Consider the following 13,802-nt stretch of genomic DNA (forward strand, 5'->3'; position numbering starts at 1 on the left):
AGGTACAAAGGCATTTTTGTAGAAAAAGGGTAATATTTTCAACAAATGGTGCTGAAACAATTATAGTGTGCTGCATGGTACCCCCCCTTTTTTTTTTGCACAGTAAATCAGTTTATTACAGATTAAAACATTTTTTCATTATTTGTATTAATGGGATGCAAACAGAAATACTGGATACTTTTAAACGGCAGATAATCACAAAATTATCTTTGATAGTATTCTGGGTTTTATAATTACATTAAGATATGAATGGTGTAAAACAGTTATGAATACACCTCAAAACAATGAGGCCATACTGTAATGATTCACTAGATTGTGCTCAGTAGACATTTATTAAATAAGTGAATTTTCTCCCCAATTACCCAGTACAATTTTTGCCCACAGTAAGGGCTCAGTAAATAAATGTTTGCTGAATATACTGACTTAGGACAGAGGTGAGACAAGATGGACCCTCTTAGCTAGATGTCAAGTATTATAATTGGAATTTACCTGGGAAAGAGAACATAAGGAAGATGTAAACTGCACATGGCATACAAGTAAATAAACTCAGATGCCAACAAAGCAAATCATTAAGCAGAAAAACACTGGCACTGGAATAAACAAAGGCAAGATTTGCCAATAGCAAAAATGGAACTGATTTTAAGAGATAACCAAGAAAAAGTTTATATTGGACCATACCTTTTCTCACCCAATTCAGTTTGAGACAGACCAATAGAGGCACTGTAAGAGACTATGGCTGTCTTCCTTGATATTCAGACATCCTAGTTTCCATTCATTTATTATGGACCTGTTACCCATGAATCAATATAAACCTATTCAGATTTAGGGATTAGTTTCCACAAGTACAAAGTTGAATTTCCTTTTATTTGTCCTAAAATGCTTACTTTCAAACTTGAAGGGACTTCAATTATTCCATGTAGTTTCGATAACATTCTTTTATCTTTTCAGACCAGAGTCAAAATATTCGTACAGTATTCATACTGCAGCACCTTCCACCCACCCTTTGGTCGCTTGAACTGCCCTTCTTTGGTTCTTTTTCCGCTTTCTCAGATCTTTCTTGAAGTGTAGTAAGCAGAACTGTACTGCTGTACTGGGTATTCCAGTTGCAGTTTGGTCTCTCATTGTCGGAATGGCTTCTGCTACGCCGTGGTCTTCCAGCCGGTCTACTGTTTCTAGGACTATAAGATCTTCTATAGTTGTAAATCAAAGGACCGGCTTCTTGATCTTCTTCTTTCATAACTCCGGCTTCTAGAACGTCTATATCTGTCATAATCATCATAGCGTGAAAAGCTGTATACATTCCTCCCTTCCTTGGCTTTCATTTGATTTGGAGTCTTTTGATTCCCCCTGTGCAAACTGTATTTCAATTTGGCGTCCACAAATCCACTTTCTATCCAAATTATGTAAAGCGTCTTCGGCATCACGGACATCCTCAAATTGAACATAAGCAAATCCTCTTGGACGGCGCGTGTAGAAATCAAGTGGAACATACACATCAACTATAGGACCATAACGACCAAATTCTCTTCGTAAATCTTCGGACCTGGTGTCATTGGCCACGTTCCTTACGAACAGAGACGTGTTGGGGGGGCACAGGTATCGGGACATGACGGCAACGTGAGTCTCGGCAGAGGTACTAACGGGCTCAGTAAACCGTCCGCGGATCCGGCGGCGGAGCCTCAGACCGGTACCCCTTTTCTGAAGATATGTCCACATCCTAATTCCTGGAACCTGTGAATATTAACTTATTTGGGGGAAAAAATGGTCTTTGCAGATGAAATTAAGTTAAGCGTCTTGAAATGAGAAGATTATTCTGGATTATCTGCATGGGCCCTACATCTGATGACAAGTATTTTTTTTTTAAAAGATTTTATTTATTTGAGAGAGAGAGCAAGAGAGAGTGGGGTGAAGAGCAGAGGGAGAAGCAGACTCCCCGCTGAGCATGGAGCCGAATGCGAGACTTGATCCTGGGACTCCAGGATCATGACCCGAGCCAAAGGCAGATGCTTAACCAACTGAGCCATCCAGGCGCCCCGATGACAAGTATTTTTATAAGGGACACACAGAGGACAAGCACACGAGGGGAAGATGGTGTGAACTCAGAGGCACAGTTGGGAGTGATGTGGCCACAAGCCAATGAATCCCGAGCAGCCCCCAGGGGCTAGAAGACATGATGAATGGATTTTCCTATAGAGTTCCCAGAAGAAGCATGGCTCTGGCACTACCTTGATTTCAGACTTCTAACCTCCAGAACCATTACACATTAAATTTCTACTATTTTAAGCCACCAAGTATGTGGTAATTTGTCTTGGCATCCTTGGGAAATGAATACAGACATCCATATGCAATTTTTTAAAAAAGAATTTTGATCCACACCATGTACTATCTATGAAAATTAACTCAAACATAGATCATAAACCTAGATGTAAAACCTAAAACTATAAAACTTCTAGAAGAAAACATCGGAGAAAAAAATCTTTGCAACTTTGGGTTAGGCAAAGATTTTTGAGATATGACACCAAAACACAATCCACAAATCAAGTATCAATAAACTGAACTTCACCAACATTGGGAACATCTGCTTCTTGAAAGACAATGTTGAGAGAATGAAAAGACAAGTCACAGAATAAAAGAAAATATTTGAAAATCACAGATCTTATAAAAGACTTGTATCCAGAATATATAAAGAACTCTCAAAACACAACAACACAGAAATAAACAACTCAGTTAAAAAGTGTGTGTGTGTCGGGGGGGGGGGACAAAAAAAATGTGAACAAACGTTTTACAAAAAAAAAAAAACCATCCATTTATTAATGGCAAATAAGCACATGAAAAGGACCTCAATATCATCAGTCATTAGGACAATGCAAATTAAAACCACATGAGGCCACTACACACATATTAGAATGAGCTAAAACTTTTTTTAACTTTTATTTAAAGATATTTATTTTTTTTAAGATTTTTTATTTATTTATTTGACAGAGAGAGACACAGTGAGAGAGGGAACACAAGCAGGGGGAGTGGGAGAGGGAGAAGCAGGCTTCCCGTGGAGCAGGAAGGCCAATGCGGGACTCAATCCCGGCACCCTGGAATCATGACCTGAGCTGAAGGCAGATGCTTAACTGACTGAGCCACCGAAGAACCCAAGATTTTTTACTTTTATTTTTAAAGAATCTCTACACCCAACACGGGGCTTGAACCCACAACCTCAAGATCAAGAGTCACATGCTCCACCAACTGAGCCAGCCAGGCACCCCTAGAATGGCTAAAATTAATGACTGACAATACCAGCAGTTGGTGAGGATGAAGAGCAACTGTAGCTCTCGTATAGACTGTTTTATAACCGCTCTGGGAAACAGTTCAGCAGTTTCTTTACAAGTTCACATACTCCTCTATGACCGAGCAATTCCACTCCTGGGTCTCTCTGCCCAAGAGAAATGAAAAGTCATGTCCACACAAACACTTGTATGCAAATGCTCAGAGCAGGTTTATTCATGAGAGCCTCAAACTGGAAACCCCCATCTGTATCATCAACAGGTGAATGGATAAGCAAGCTGTGGAATAGCTTTAGCAACAAGAGGGAATGAACTCTTGATGGACATTTCAATGGAGGAACCCTATAATAATTGTGTAGAGTGAAAGACGCTGGACCAAAAAAAAGAGTACAAATAGTATGATTCCATTTATACAAACTCCTAGAAAATGCAAAATAATCTATAGTGACAGAAAGCAGATCAGTGGTTGCCTGGGGTTCGAGGAAGGGTGGGGGAAGGAAGGGAATACAAAGAGCACTAGGAAGCTCTGGGGGGCACGGGGGGCAGGGGGGTGGATAGGTTCATTATCTTGATTGGGAGGAAGGTTTTCCAGATTTAGACACATGTCACATCTGATCAAATTGTACACTCTAAGTGTGTACAGTTTATTGTAGTCAATTTTACCCTCATTAACACTGCTTAAAATAATGTCATATGATATATGATATAATACAATTTTTTAAATAAAGAGGCTTCTGTGCTGAGGGTTGGAGGCCTTCTCTTCTCTCTTAAAAGGGGCATCAAGAGGTAAAGTGAGGTCATCTGACCCAAAGCCTGTGCCCTTCACTGTCTTCCTGCCTCTTGATATTCACCAAGGATGGTCTTTTTGGGGGCCAAAATGGAATCCAGATTCCCCTGAATAGCACAGCACCCAGAGCACATGAGCCCATATGAAGCATTTATGATATTTCACTTTCATCTGTGATGATGATGATGGTGACGATCATGATTTTGCTTTTCCTGTCCAATGTTCCTCAGTCCCTGTAAGCCCCTTGAAAGTAGCTCCTAGCTCCCAGAACAGTATATTCCTACCTCAGGGCCTTTGCACAGGGTGTCTCCTCGCCCTGTGGCAGCAGTTTCTTCCCTCTCCACCAGTTAATTCCCCTTACCCTTACCCTGTCAACTTACAAAGATTTTTCTCTGACCTGCACCCCCACCCCCAAGCCCTGCCATCTAAATTAGGTCTTTATTTTTTTTATTTTTTTAAAAGATTTTATTTATTTATTTGACAGAGAGAGACACAGTGAGAGAGGGAACACAAGCAGGGGGAGTGGGAGAGGGAGAAGCAGGCTCCCCACCAAGCAGGGAGCCCGATGCAGGGCTCGATCCCAGGACCCTGGGATCACGACCTGAGGCGAAGGCAGACGCTTAACAACTGAGCCACCCAGGCGCCCCTAAATTAGGTCTTTATTACTCGCTACACATACCCTGCCTCACTCCCTGCCATTCTTTCCTTATCGTGACGTACAGTTAGGGTTATCTGACTATGGGTTTGCCTCTGGTCTGTGTTCTGGGCTGGTCGTGCCTGCTCCTGCATGGCCGACACCAAACCTGCGCTCGGGCTCCAAGTGGGCACTCAGCAAACATGTGTGGGGCGAGTGAGGACATTCCCCACACAGTGCCCGGTATGCCCAGGCCACAGAGCCCGCATTGACTCTCCCGGGGATTCAGTCTGCCACGTTCCACCCAGCAGGCAAATTTCAGAGCTGACATTAATTCAGACCCCACATACATGATTCTTATTGAGTAAGACATCAAGACAATCTCGCCCTTTGTCAGAACTGTGGGAGTTTCGCGGACGCGTAGAGAGAAGCCAGTCTAAAATCAGTCGCTTTTTGAAACCATCAGCTCAAGAAATTAAGGATTCTGTCAGCGTGCCCTGAATTTCTGGGCCCAGCAATTAATTCCTTCGAGATTAAAGGATTGTTGTGTTGCTGATACATTATTATGCGGAGTGGGCTTGCTGTGAATTTTAAAACTTTAACCAGAATCCTCATTAACTGGGACCTTTTATCTGTGTGCAACTTCTAGAAGAGTCCAGTGGCCAGAAAGTGAACTGACACATCCAAAAAAAAAAAAAAAAACCATTCCAGGGGGTGTCCCGATGCACATTCAGTCTGGGCAGCTGTCTTCCCTCCTAATGGTAACAAGGCCATTTACTCTTACCGCTCCAGGCACAGTTGTACATCATCCCACTGAATCCTCGCCCGCCCCATCAGGAGTCCAGGTTATTACAATCTCCAGTTTATAGGTAAGGAGACTACAGCTGATGAAGGTGGGTCGGATGCCCCGCTCAGGCCCGTGAGGGGCCCAGGTCTGTTTGACCTCCAGGCCCCATGCTCAGCCCCATCTTCCTCTGCATCCCCTTCTCCCTGGAAGCTGAAGATCACTGTGCAGAAGGATGACCCCAAGGCCTTTTGAGTATACCATCCTTCCAAGAACCACTCCATCTCACTTGTGTGCTGGGAGGAAGGCTCTGCTGGGCACTGGGAGCCGGACGTCAGAGGGAGCAATGCAAGCCTGGCCATGTGTGAGGGTGAGGGTGACCCAGGGGCCAGGGGCTCCATCCTATGTCTGGGAATTTGGGGGTTCTCTCAGGCAGGGTCCAGCCTGCCTGCATTTATGGCAGAACTTGAACTCAGAGATAGCCCCGAAGGGGAGATTTCTAGGACTCCTCTCAGGTGCTGACTGAGACCCCAAATTAGACTGGGTCCCCCCAGCATTTTAGCCACTCCCCCTTATTAGTTTCCACAAATTTATACACATAGCCTTCATGAGCACACAGCCATGTCCTCACTCCACCCCACCTCTGGGCAGGCTAGGAACCAGCACCCCACCCCTGCTCCAGCCCCGTGTGGCTTCCCAGAACCCTAGGACCTCCTTTTAGAAACTTTAGAAACTCAAAAGGAAACAGGTCAGGAGCTCCAGCATCCCTAAGAAAATGCCCCCTTCCAGCTCCCCAAACGAGAGTTAGGGGTGCAGGTGGCCCCAAGAGCAGACACTGTCTCAGGAAGCAAGCTTCTTCCAGAACCAGAGTACCCGCTTGTCCCTCAGCCATATAAGCCGAGGGGCTGCTCGGCGCCTCCACCCAAGGTGGCTAGGAGCCTGCCACAGCACAAAGCACTAATATTTTTCTCATTAAAAAAGAAAAACCAAAAGCTGAAAGGAAATGCTGACACATGCTACAACATGGGTGAAACTTGAGGACATTCTAAGTGAAGTTAGTCACAAAAGGATTGTATGTTTACTATATACTCAATGATTCCACTGATACCTAGAATGGTCAAATCCATGGACAGAAAGAAGAATGATGGGGCCGGGGGCTGGGGGGCGGTGAGGGGGAATGAGGAGTTAGCGTTTCACGGCGACACAGTTTCAATCTTGTAAGACAAAAAGAGTTCTAGACACACATGGCGTGGTAGCACAACAGTGGGAGCATAGTTAAAGCCCCTGAACCACTTACAAATGGTTATAATAGTAAATTTTATATTCTGTATATTTACCCCCATTTTTTTTAAAGAATAAAAAAAAAATCTCAAGTTTCCCTTCGTCAAGCATCTTGCTATTCGCATTATCCCATTGAATCTTGGAGGCAACCTCTGGAGGTAAATTCTACTATTGTCCTTATTTTACAGGCGAGAAAACCAAGACTGGGGAGGTGCCATGAGGGGCCTGGGGTCACCCAGCAAGTAAGTGGCAGAGCCCAGGGCCCGACTACAGGGCCTGCTGTCTCCCCACCCAGGGCCCTGGCCACAAAGGGAGCCACCCCCTCCCTGACCACGTTCCACAGTTCTGCTCACATTCCCCTGCCAGGGGACAGCAAACAGGATCCAGATGGCAGATCCCCCGCTGACCGGGATGGGGCCGAACTTGAAACCCCTCTGCCAGGGTTTCCAAATGCATCCCAGACTTCTGTCCTGGAAGCATCTGGTGCCCTCCTGCTGGGGTGGTGGGGAGCAGAGAGGCAGCCAAGCCTGGCCGCAGGCCTTGTCGGTGACTGTTGGGGGCTGGGGGGTTGGCACTGGCCCCCAGGTATTACCACAGGCCCTGGAATGCCTGGTTCCCCCCAACAGTGAGACTCCTCTTATTCCCACTGGCATCAGTGCCCTGGGGCGGCCAAGACAAAGTACCACAAACTGGGTGCTTATACAACGTAATTCATTGTGTCACAAGTCTGGAGGCTGGAAGACTGAAACTGAGGTGTCAGCAGGGTTGGTTCCTTCTGAGGGCCATGGGGGAGAATCGGTTCCATGCTCTCTCCTGGCATCGGGTGGCCTCAGGCGTTCCCCGGCCCGAAGATGGCTTCCCTGTGTCTTCACGTCATCTCCCTGCCATGCATGCCTGTCTGTGTCCAAACTCCCCCCTTTGATAAGGACATGGTCATGTTGGATTAGGGCCACCCTAGTGACCTCATCTTAAATGGTCTTCTGCAAAGACTACTTCTACATCAGGTCCCATCCACGGGTTCTGTGGAATTGGACTACAATGTCTTTTGGGGGGACACAATTCAACCCATAACTCCATCCACGATGCCATTACTCCACTCAGTGCCCAGGAGGCCAGAGAGGAAGGTTCTGAGGCTCGGGGAAAACTGGCAAGGCCAAATACTATTTCACATACTCTCTAAGGTTTCAGGACTTTATAACCATCGCGGTCACGAACTGAATGCTTGTGGTGTGGCAGACACCAGGCCTACGCACTCCCGGAGCCTCAGCGGCTGGGCAGCTGTTACCAATTACCTCATTTTACAGGTGAGCGACATAGTTCTCAGCTGGAGGAATAGAGGCTCAAATTATTGCCTCGTTGGAGTAAAAGGCTATGCCGGGGGATTCAGGAGAGGAGGTGTGTGAAAGGTTATTTCAACCTCCTAAAAATATGTCTAGATTCTGGTGACTTCTCTCCATCCCTCATTGTGACCTCCTGTATCAGGGTCCAGGACCTGCTGTAACAAATTACCTCAAAGTGGGTGAGTTAAGACATCAGAAATGTATTCCCTCACAGTTCTAGAGGCCAGAAGTCTGAAGTCAAGACGTCGGCAGCGCCTCCCTCCCTCCCAAGGTTCTGGGTGGGGTCGGGGCTGGGCTGGGGCGGGAGGGCGGTCCCTCCTTGCCTCTTGCAGCTTCTGGTGGCTCCAGGCATTCGTTACCCTGTGGCTGCATCCCTCTGTCTTCCCGAGGCCTTCTCCTCTTCTCTGTCTCTCCTCTGGGTGTCTCTTATTAGGATATTTGTCATTGGGTTTAGGGCCCACCCAGGTAATCTAGGATGAGCTGATTTCACAATCCTTAATTATATCTGCAAAGACCCTTTGTCCCCAAAAGATCACATTCACAGGTTCTAGGACCTGGGGGTCACCCTTCAACCCCTGTGTACAGCTCCAGACACCATCATCCAAGCTGGGCCACTGCAACAACCTCTGTCTCCCGGCCTCCAGCCCGTGCAGCCAGAGGCGTCTTACAAAACCAGAGGCCAGCCCCATATCCCTCCGGAGTTAACTCACAGTGGCTCACTGGGCGTCGGCAAGCAGCCCGGACCCAGCGCTTGGCCCCAGGGACCCCTCAGGCATCCATCCCTCTGCTGCTCCCCCAACCCTTTTCCCACAACACTGCCCTGCCCTTGGTTCCCACGGCGGGGGTGGGGGGGTGGGAGGGGGTTCTAAGTCTGTTCTTGCCCTCAGGACTCCTCTGTGCTTCCACCACTGTTTCCACAACCTGGGACTGCCCTGGGCTCCACCTGGATGACTCGCTCATGGCTCATCGCTCATCAGCCAAGCCTCAGTTCAGATGCCCCTCCCTTGACAGCCTCGGCTGAGTTAGGGGCCTCCTCTGAGCTCCCACAGCCCCTGGGCTGCCGCTGTCATGAGTTATGGCGGTGGGTTATAGCGTGGGCTCACTGGTCTTCGCTCTCTGTGCAGGGAGCTCAGCCAGAGAAAGCCCATGTCGCCCACTGCAGATGGTCGCCAGCCACCATCCAGCTGGTGTCCTATGATGTTCCTGGGGGGCATGAGGGTCAGCCGCGGCTGGACCTTTCCCTCCACCTCCCACCCCTGCCCATCTTCCTTCCTCAGAGTCCTGAGGAACACTTTTTTTCTCACCTTTAAAATCTTAAGTTCCATTTGAATGTGTGTTTTATTGCAGCTTTATTGCAATATAATTTACATATCATACAATTGGGCTATTTGAAGCGTACAAGTTGATGGTCTTTAGTATATTCAGAGTTGTGCAACCATCACTGCAATCAAATTTAGAATATTTTCATTGTTCCCAAAAGAAATCCTATACATATTAGCAGTCACTCCTCATTTCCCTCCAACTACTCCTTCTCCCCAGCCCTTGGCAACCACTAACCTGCTTTCTGTCTCTAAAGATTTCCCTATTCTGGACATTCCATGGCAATGGAATCTGACAATCTGTGGTCCTTTGTGACTGGTTTCTTTCATTTAGCGTCCTGTTTTTGAGGTTCATACACATTGTAGCATGTATCAAGACCTCGTTCTTTTTTATTGTCTAATATTCCATTGCATGGATAAACCACTGTTTACCCATTCACCAGTGATGGGCACTGGGTTGTTTCCACTTTTGGATTATGAACAAGGCTGCATGCAAGTTTTTGTGTGGTTGTATGTTTTCACTTCTCTTGAGGATATACCTAGGAGTGGTGAATGTGGGGTTTTTTCCTTTTTTCTTTTTTTTAAGTAGGCTCCACAACCAACCCAGGACCCTGGGATCATGACCTGAGCCAAAGGCGGACACTTAACTGATGGATCCACCCAGGTGCCCCTAAAAATAACTTCTATTTTAAATTGCAAACATGATACATTAGGGATCACCCAAATGACCAATTAGAAACAAGAAAATATAGACAGAGCCCATAATCCCCACAAACAAAGATATCTGGTGTCCGGTCCTGCAGACACCCCTCTTTGCTTGTGTTCACTCACATTGTGCCTGAACAGGCTGCCGTGTGTGTAGAAACTGACAACTCTCGGCCCGTGCAGAAGACAGCCTATATCTGCCTCCGCCTGATCCCTCCTGTGACTATCCATAAAGAGCCATTCAGTACAGATGAGAAATGAAACCAGATTTGACTTCAAAGGACAAACAGCTAGGAGAATGGAGGATTTTCAACTGTCTAAAGACAGCTTTTCAGGGGGCTAAAACCTCTCTTTGGGGAAAAAGAAAAAAAGGTCTTAAAAACAAAGGAGGCCAAATCCCAACAAAAACCTGGGGAATCATTATATCAAGGTGGATGGATTACAAGTGATTTATTTTCTTTTAGGAAATGTTAATGATATGATATTGTCGTTATAATGTTTTACCACTAAAAAAGATTCTAAGAAGCCTTTGAGGGTTTACTGATGAAAAAGAATGATTTTATAAAACCCAGCAATTCTTAAGAAGGGTGCAGCCAAAAAGGCTTTCTTGCTCCTTTATAGTTTCTTCCAAGAACTGGCTCTCGGAGACGGAGGCTGAGCTAGCAGACAGCCGCAGACCTGTGGGAAGCTGTGAAGATCTCAACTCCAAGACAGAGCTGCTTATGAGCATGAAGGAAAAAGCAGGTAAGAAGATGCATTAGAATTCTCTCCCTTATGGGGCCCCTGGGTGGCTCAGTCGGTTAAGCGTCTGCCTTCGGCTCGGGTCATGGTCCCAGGGTCCTGGAATCGAGCCCTGCATCGGGCTCCCTGCTCAGCGGGAAGCCTGCTTCTCCCTCTCCCTCTCCCACTCCCCCTGCTTGTGTTCCCTCTCTCTCTGTGTCAAATAAATAAATAAAACCTTGAAAAAAAATTCTCTCCCTTTAAAACTACTCTGGGGAAAAATTGGAAATTCTTAACTGTCCATGACCAGTACGGAAGGCTGTACGTACATATTTTCTTTAAATACCTTGCTGTGTAAATATCCATTCCGAAACTGTATGTTCTTATGAGCATCCCTTCTTAAACAGTGATGAGCAATTGTAATATTTATACCCAAGTGTTTGAGAAAGAGTCCTACTTGGACGCCAAGTGTCTCAGTCGGTTAAGCATCTGATTCTTGATTTTGACTCAGGTCATGATCTCCCAGTTGTGGGATCGAGCCGTGCTTTGGGCTCACGCGTGGGTGTGGAGCCTGCTTAAGATTCTCTCTCTTTCTCTCCCTCTGCCCCTCCCCCCTCTAAAATATATATATATATATAATATATATATATATATATAAAAGAGTCCCACTATTCTAAAAAGTACCATTAAGTAGAAAAACATGCTTATTTACTCAACCGCACAATGTAGAGGTGGCAGGATGCCTGGCAGAGAAGCTGCTACCTTCCCCACCTTCACCCAGGACAGACATTGCTAAGTGATGACAGCACTTTTTCCCACACGTCTGAAGAAAGTCACGGTAGCCCTATTCTCAAAAGGCAGCCTAGGAGTGGATGGATGTGGGTGCAAACCCAAGACGCCACCTACTGGCAAAGCTTCCTAATTGCAGGCTGAGTACCTAGAGAGGACCAGTTCTGAGCCCCCAAAGCCGGACAAAATGACAGGGCGTGAACTCTTCAGCCTAGTCTTGCATAAATATGATAGCCCTCGTAGAGAAGAGCTTTGAATTTCAACATGAAGTTTCCTTGCTTTAGGAAATCAAGAGATTGGCCAATAGAAGCATTTCAAGCAACAATGAATAGTAGCAAAGAGCCTTTAGGAAACCCTAGATTTTCCCCCGACATTCTCTTTTCCAGAGGCTGACCCTTCTGTCTGTCCCAGCTCTCAGGTCCCCAGGCTGCCCAGATGTCTCATTCTGCAAACTATGTGTCACATGCTTCAGACTCAACACGGGCACTTTTCCCTGAACAGAGGTGCCAGCCACTGGGCAAGAAGCTCATTTAAATGGGTCTCATAGGAGGGCCTGGGTGGCTCAGTCCTTAAGTGTCTGCTTTCGGCTCAGGTCATGATCTCAGGGTCCTGGGATCAAGCCCCACATCGGGCTCCCTGCTCCGCGGGAAGCCTGCTTCTCCCTCTCCCACTCCCCCTGCTTGTGTTCCCTCTCTCGCTGTGTCTCTCTCTGTCAAATACATAAATAAAATCTTTAAAAAAAAAAAGTAAATGGTCCTCATAACAATCTACCCTGGGAGGTAGCTGCTGCTATCCCCATCTTCCAAGCAAGAACACTGAGGCTCAGGGAGGGGAAACAACGTGGCCAAGGTCACACAGGGAGGAAGACAAAGGCAGGACTGAAACATCCTCCTGGTCAACCGGGGCTACAAATCTCACGTTAGCCCCATATTGGGCCCCTTCCTGAAAACAGGCTGTCCTTCTTGCTGGAGGACTCCAAGGCAGGTAGGTGTGCCCCTGGGAATGTCCCCCTGGGACAGGGCACAAGCAGCCCAGATGGGCCAGGGGGCCCCTATCAGGAGGGAGATGGCCACAGGGCAGGGGACCACAGGGCCGATTCTGGACCTGGGCAGCCCTGACCACGTGCTCCAGGGGTCTGGACCCAGACGTGGGGTCCCACTCTGCCATGGCTAGCTATGCAGTTTATCAGCCTCCCTGGCCTCATTTGCTTGGGCAGAATACCTCTGCATGGGCCACCGTGATAATGTGTGCAGTCTGCAGTCCCATAGATAACGGCCTGAGGTTGACCCAGTAGGAAGCAGGTCATTGCTGACCCCCCTCTTCCCCGCCCCCATGCTCCTCTCCACCACCCTGTCCTCCTTCAGACTCCTATCTCTGTCTCTGCCTGTGTGACTCTATGCTGACCTGCCCTCTCTCCATGTCAGGCTCAAGCTCCTCTATGCAGACATGAGGGCTCAGTCTCTCTCCATCTCTGACCCTCCTCTTCTCTGTTTCCGGCTCCCCTCCCCCCTCTTCCTCCCTCCCTGGGATAAGGGGAACGACTCAGCCAATTTCAGCTTCACGTGGCTCCGGCCTGCAGATATGGGGGGGGGGGGCTGCCCTGGCCATCTGCCAACCCAATTCCTGGGATGGGCCTTTCCCTCTGGCCCTTCCCATCTCTCTATCACCTCCCTGAACAATGTCCATTCAGGTGTGTCCTGAGCAACCAGAAGCCCTGGGCCAGGCCTGCTGAGGACAGGAGCTTGGGGGTCCTCCTGGGGAGAGCAGGGAGGGGGCCGCCTCCCAGCTCAGAGGTACAGTTCCTGATGCAGCCTTGGTGCTAGTGGACCTCTGCCTGCTCAGTGGTGGAAATCTGCGTAGAAACCTCACCCCGGCACCCAGGGGCCCCCCCAAGCTGCAGGAAATTGCTACCAGGGCTGGAATGATGACTATGTCATGTGTACTTTGGGGTATTGATTTTTTTTTTTCAAACCATGTCAAAGGCTTCACAGTGAAAACAAACACCCTCAATCCCACAGTTCACCTTCCCAAAGGCAGCTGGTTACTAATTTCCCGTGAATCCCTCTTGAGACAGTGAGTGCGAGATCCAAGTATTCATGGGTATATATTCCTGCAGTTTCCCCCCAAACGGCAGCAGCATTTATACCCAGCTGTACTTAACATTTTTC

At 47.5% G+C, this 13,802-nt stretch overlaps 1 pseudogene; it reads right to left on the minus strand.

Moving 5' to 3' along the window:
- Positions 1-910: 910 nt before the first annotated feature.
- Positions 911-1,679, minus strand: LOC113912823 (annotated as a pseudogene).
- Positions 1,680-13,802: the final 12,123 nt, after the last annotated feature.

This window comes from Zalophus californianus, chromosome 14 (genome assembly GCF_009762305.2).
Source record: "Zalophus californianus isolate mZalCal1 chromosome 14, mZalCal1.pri.v2, whole genome shotgun sequence".
In the NCBI taxonomy this organism is placed as follows: domain Eukaryota; kingdom Metazoa; phylum Chordata; class Mammalia; order Carnivora; family Otariidae; genus Zalophus; species Zalophus californianus.